This window comes from Pezoporus flaviventris, unplaced genomic scaffold, assembly GCF_033815535.1.
Source record: "Pezoporus flaviventris isolate CSIRO_AGI_PZ_B2104156 unplaced genomic scaffold, CSIRO_AGI_Pfla_v1 ptg000015l, whole genome shotgun sequence".
NCBI classification, from domain to species: domain Eukaryota; kingdom Metazoa; phylum Chordata; class Aves; order Psittaciformes; family Psittacidae; genus Pezoporus; species Pezoporus flaviventris.
This window is the reverse complement of record NW_026892563.1, coordinates 31331552-31338191: the sequence shown is the minus strand read 5'-3', so window position 1 is coordinate 31338191 and position 6640 is coordinate 31331552. Positions and strand designations below refer to the sequence as shown.

The 6640-nt window shown below is 36.7% G+C and overlaps 1 long non-coding RNA gene across 1 annotated transcript; it reads right to left on the bottom strand.

The window, feature by feature from the left end:
- Nucleotides 1-471: 471 nt before the first annotated feature.
- Nucleotides 472-5110, bottom strand: LOC133269174 (uncharacterized). The gene is made up of 2 exons (XR_009743353.1): nt 4995-5110; nt 472-766 (listed from the first exon to the last, which is right to left on the bottom strand). It is a non-coding gene; the product is annotated as an uncharacterized LOC133269174 (long non-coding RNA).
- Nucleotides 5111-6640: the final 1530 nt, after the last annotated feature.

Below are 6640 nucleotides of genomic sequence, written 5' to 3'. Positions count from 1 at the left end.
GTCAAAATCCAATGGAAATACTGCACTCTAATGTGTTAGCTGGAGTTTGCATACGGAAGTCTTGTATCCACCTTAAATAATATTGCCACATTTTAGGAAAGGGGATTGTTTATTGTCTGAAAAGGATACTGAGTTTATGGCCTCAGAAGGAGAGAGAAGTTTCTGAGTGACAGTAATTTTTAACTGCTTTTGAAAGCATGTTGGGTTGACCTTGGCTGGCTGTTAAATGCCCGCCCAGCACTCTAACTTACACTCCTTGACAAGAGGAAGAAACATGGAAAACTTAATGTGTGAAGAGGAAAACAAGGAGATTGTTTAGCAATTATCACCATGGGTAAAACACTTAGTTTTGGGAAGATTTATTCAATTTATTGCTCATTAAAAACAGATTAGGATGGTGAGAAACAAACACAAAACTACACCACCTTACCCCTACCGCCTCCTTCTTCCCAGGCTCAACTTCATTCTTTCGTTCCCAGCTCTTCTGCCTCCCCCTTCCCTACCTGAGTGGTGCAGGGGGATGGGGAATGGAGGCTGTAGCAAGTTCATAACACTTTGATTCTGCTGCTCCTTTCTCTTCATGCTGTTCCTGGGTTCCAGCATGGAGTCCTACCCACAAAATAAAAGTCGTTCATGAACTGATCCAACATGGATCCTTCCAACAGGCTTCAGTTCTTCCATAACTGCTCCAGCATGGTCCTCTCCATGGGGTGTAATCCATCAGGAACAGACTGCTCCAGCATGGGTCCTCCAGCGGCCATAGCCCCTACCAGAAAACATGCTTCTGTGTGAGCTTCTATCCCACCAGGAGCCTGCTTCTTCATAGGGTTCTCAGACTGCAACTTCTTCCAGGGCATATCCTAGATATTTGCTCTGCTGTGGTCCTGTCCAGTGACTGCAGAAAATAACTGTTCCAGGATGGGGTCTGCTGGGGCAGCAGGGGAATTCCTGCTCAGAAGTTATAGAATCACAGAAAGGTTTGGGTTGGAAGGGACCTTCAGAGATCTTCCAGTCCAACCACCCTGCAATGAGCAGGAACATCTTCAACTGGATCGGGTTGCTCAGGGCCACATCCAGTGGTAACATAGTTGAATGTGATTAGATATTTTCCCGGTAGTATGAAAAATTATAGAATAATTTTGCAATTGTATTTTTACCACATTGTCTTTTCTCCAGGTTCATTTAGATATACAAGTACTTCCTTTGTGCTGCAGCTTTAGCTGCACATTGGAAATCAATTCCTAAAACATTATATTGATGACAAATAACTGACAGACAAGTCACAACAGAACAACATGAAAAACTGGATAGAAGAAAAAAAAAAATGGATAGAAACCATGATAGAAAATCAGCATAAGTGTTCACTTATATACCAATGGAAAACAAACTATTCTAGGCTTCCTGAATGAAATGTAAATTCTTATTTCAGAGGTCAGAATAATTTGTGCGGGGAATATTTATGGTATTCTTAGTATGTGCATCAAATTGTATAAATGTGTGTGATAACCTTGAATCAGATACATAGCTCTTTTCTATAGCAGAAAGATAACACAAAATATAAACCTGAGAAAATCATGCATGAATATGTATTAAGCATGTCTCATAATTTGAATCTGATAATTTGTTGAAAGACAGCCCTGCAGACTGTGTTGGAAGACAATAAAAGACCAAAAGTGTTGATCATTGAACATACTGATGGTATATTGAACAGATAGCATGTTCAGCAGATACTAATACTAAAATGCATTATGAATAGGATTTGCACAAAGTTTCCAAAAGACAGAGGTGGAAGGCATATAGTTTTTCTGTGTCTACATTACCATTTTCTATGAATATTTTCAGTTGTTTTATAGTATCAGAGAGATGATGGAAAAGTTTCCATTAATGACCTGAAACTACCAAAGTAAATGCTACCCCCAATTTTTGCTCATTCCTTGATACTCCAGCCACAGATGAGAAGCTGTCCTGTTTTCAGACATGTAGAGAGCATAAGTGGATGAACCTTGAGAACTGAGAGCTTTATGTGAAGACAGAAATGTAGCTATCCTCAAAGTTTATATGTGTTATAATCCATTTTTCTTTCTTACCTTAGAAAAAGGTCTGGAAATAACAGAAGGAGATAAGAGGAAAAGTCAGTGTTTCCTTTTGTAAAAAGGTGACAGAGATAAAAATCTTAGCCATTTTGTATAAATACTAAGTTTGACCATATCTGCACAAACCTTTTTGTTCCTCAGTAATGGATAACGCAGAAGGAAAGATTTCCACAGCTAACTAGCTAATTTGAGTTATCTGAAGACTTCCTCTAATGCAGTTTGCGTTTCTTCATACTTCAGCCTTTCATTATTTGTCAGTGAATGTGCAGAGTGAGAAAGACAGCCAAGAAGCAGACATGACAATGTACTCTGGCAAAAGAACGAAGGAGTACAATTAGGTAGGATTCAGAGGCTGTTAGTGGAGGCAGCAGGGCAAATTAGCAGTGTGAAAAGATCATCTATTATTCCTCAGTGAATAGGACTGCAGTTACTCCCCCCTCCCCCCCCCTTTTATTAATTTTGCCATGGTATTAAGTGAGTGAAAACTCTGTCAAGGTTACGCCTAACAGGGTTTGTACACTCTGTCTTATATTTCACAGGCAAAAATATGCTTCAATTCACTGTGCATTATGTAAGTGGTGACTGAGATGTTCAGAATTAGTAGGTCTTATTACTAGTCATAGTAAGTGCTGCCCCACCTGGACACTGCGGTCAGATTGATGCTGTAGCTCACATAAAGATGTGCTGGGTGACAGAAATATTGCATGTATTTCTCTTTTACTATTTAAACAAAACTTGCAGGCAGAAAGATACAGAAAACCTTGTTGTTCCATTAGCCTTACATTTAAAAAGTAGGTGGACATGTAAGGAATACACATTGGTAGGTGATATTTTTATTGCTCTATAAATTTCAGTATCTTGTGACTTTTCCTGTGACAATGCAAATCACTAAGGAAATGCTTGTTTATACTACTAGCTGCATTTTTCATTATCAGCAGCAGTAAGAATTAGGGTGTAGCAGAAGAAAAAGAAAAGGTGAGAAGTAAATTTTTTAGTATCTTTGGTTGAGAAGTGCAAGTCACTTTAAAATGGCAAAATGGATGGGTATTGCTTAACTTGAGATAGCTGAGTGATCGTACTGCCTGATAGCCATTTGTGAATCTAGGCTGGTTAATTTTTAGCTTGAGAAAAACATCTGGTAAGCACCACAGAAATAAAACCAAATGCCTTGAAGCACTTGGAGCATATAGGCAGTAGCAAGTAAGAGGCAAACCAGTAGTTTGGGAAATAGATAGTATTTCAAACCGAACAATTTAGACTGAGTGATTCATTTCCATACATGCTTCAGCCTTGTAGAAACACCAGCACAGCCTTCCTCAAGAAATTCTGTTTAAAGAAAGAGCAAAGAAGGCTAGATCCTGCATCCTGTAATCATATTGAGAAAATACTGTACTCAGTAAATAACTCAGAGAATATGACACCCAGTGGGAATCAGAACTGCAAACCTGACCTAAGGCAATCTTGAAACTGAATACCTCTTTTAACCCTATCAGAAAGAAATTCAAAGTATCAGGTATGTTTATCTATCAGATGTGTATCAATCATTTTTAATCAAAGTATCTTACTTTGTGAGAAGCCCTATAATCTTCAATGGGTTAGTCATTATGAGTAAGATCATGTAATATGGTTTCTATGAATTATATTTTACTGGTATATTAGCAGGATGGTGTAAGATCCCACTATCAAACTGCACATACGTACCTGTATTATCTATGTTCAGTATCTTTGTATTTCTTAAGAGATTTTCACACATACTGCTTCGCAGTTCCAAGGATTCAAAACATAAACCCCTGAAAATTGAAAAAAAAAGAACAAGTTCTTATTGTTAGATTGTTTTGTGTTTTTGGTTTGGTTTTTCTGTGATGAAAGCCTACCGAGGAATGGAGGTAATGCACCAAGGCTAAAGCTGAAAACGAAAACTATTTCTGTAATGGTTTCAGAATTAATGTTCTATTTCTATTTTGGTTTTGGGTTTCTCAATATATAAATTTACTGCCTAATATTCAGTTATAAAATGCTTGAAACATTCTTTCATCAGTGATATTGTACACGTCTGATGTTAAACATATTACATGCTTTTTTCTTTTTTATGCATGGATGAACTCCCTTTCATAACTGCCATATACTGCAACAAGAGTTCCATCAAAATCTTTTTCTGGACAAAAAGGAAGATACCACATACATGGAAATAAAAATATATCATTATTCCAATTAACATTTTAACAGCCTAATTATCAGTTAATTAATATGGGAAAAAACTCATTGGTGAGACAAGTAAAACTGCCATGTAAAACTTCCTCATATTTCTGCTGCTAGACTCGCTTTTCCCTCTGGGTCCTAAGCTTTAGACTCTTCAGTGAGACTGTGAAAGGGAGGGACTTCAAACAGTTTATGGACAGCATCCTCTGGTCTTTACTGGGAGAAATATGATGTCCGTAGTAGCAGTTTCATTCCTCCCCACTGGGATTAAGTTGTCCCTGGAGTCACCCTGTTTGAGGAGAGCACATCCTCATCTGTGGTCCACAGCCATAGCCATTTTCCAGCTTTTTCTGCTGTTGAGGAAAGAGGTGAAGAAACAAATCTCTTTCTTTCCCTCTCTCTCATCACTATAGCTACAACTTCTGCATTTCTTACTCAAAGTGAGAAAATAGAACCATAGACCACCTCCTCCCTCAGTAATCAAAACAGGTAAAGCAGATTTTATCCTTATGGAAGTCACAGTCTTGTCTTTGTCCTCCTATAAAAGCCAGGGAATCTAATTCCCCTATCAAAATACTCAGCCCAGCTCAGACAAAACTTACCAGTCTCATGCTCTTTTTTTTTTACAGTGTACAGGGTTACCTCTGTTAATAAATCATTAGGGACGCATAAAAAGAGGAGGAAAATACATACTAGACTTACTTATTTCAAGCCAGAAAACATGGAATCATTTAGGTATTCATTAGAGAATCACTGAGTAAGCAAATTTTATAATAGTTGTTCAGTTTAGTTTCTCTTTTTTTCTTTCAGAGATCACAGTTCAGCCACACTATATTTATTGGATTCTGGTTTGGATGCCACAGTAACATAATGACCCATGCATAAAACTGGGGCAAAAGGCAGACTTCCCTTTTGATCCAGATTGACTAAAATTTGCATCCAGCTAACTGTGATTTGCAAATTCATCTGTGCTATTTACTCCAGCTTCCAGATCAGGGCAGAATGCATTGAATAAAATGAATTTTAATGCATATTTTGAGTATCCATGTACACTTCACCCCATATTAAAGTTCACTTTATTCATTGTCTTTCATCTGTTTCTTACTCCATGTAATAGCAATCATATTCTAGTGAATGTGGATGCTTTTTATAAGTTTTTCAAAGGCATGATCATCCTTTACTAAAATGCAAATGTATCTTCTGAATATCCTTCATCCACTGATTTTTTAAGTCTATCAAAAAAGCAATCAAGTTTGAGTGGCATGACATGTTTTTTTTTCTTCCTTTTTGTTTATACTCATGCTGATGTAAAAAAATTAATGGTTTTCATTACAGCACCAAGGTAATTCAGTGTAATGAAACGAGTACCCTGTAATAATGAAATACAGAATAAATACAAAATGTAAGAATTGGAACTTCATCTAAAAGTTAAGGGTATCATTTGAATATTTCATTGTACCAAATATACATTTGTTTTAAAAAGTAAACTAAATAATGCCATGTATAAAGAAATTGCTAATAACAAAGATATACTGAGTTGATAGATACATTTTACTCTCTTGGTATTTTTCATCTCTCCTTCCGTATTCTAAGCCTGTGGGTTATAATGCTCATGAATAGACATTGTTCTGATATTGCCATGTGACAAATAAAGGGTAGTGCAGGCAAAGGATGCAATCTGTACATTTTCTAAAATGTTTTAATATTTATTCTGATATTTTTAGCTGTCACTGCAAAGATTTTCAAACCAGGCATGAGCATTCTGTATTAAACAAGCCACAGATTTTTGTCAACGTTTTCTGCAGAGATTGTTCTCTCCATGTACCTGGGAGATATAAAGTTCAATAACTTGCAGGTGAGCTAGAGTATATCTTTTCAACACATATACAATCTTAATTGTAAAACAACAGACTGATAACTCCCTTGGTAATCTGCTTCAGGAAAATACAACCTTGATTTTGTACAGCTGAATATTAGCCCCAATTTGATTGTTTTTAAACTTCAGTTTTTAGCTACAGGTCTTGTTTTTCTACTGTCTGTCAGTTTACTTAGCCTCCAGTGGTCAATATTTTATTCCATGATGAATATTTATAATCCACGATCAACTCTTCCCTTAACCTTCTCTGCACTAAGCAAGAACTTCTGAAGCCTTTCAGTATAAGGTAAATTTTCCAAACCTTATGTAAATGTCTTTGAGTATTTTCCTATTATTGACACTGCTTTTTAACTTGGTGAATCCACCTTTTGTCATATATATGCCTTCTGATAAACAGCTATTGCAATAGCTGATGTTATTACATGAAGCATTGACTGTGCGAATTGCCCCATTCAGAGGGCTACTACTTATT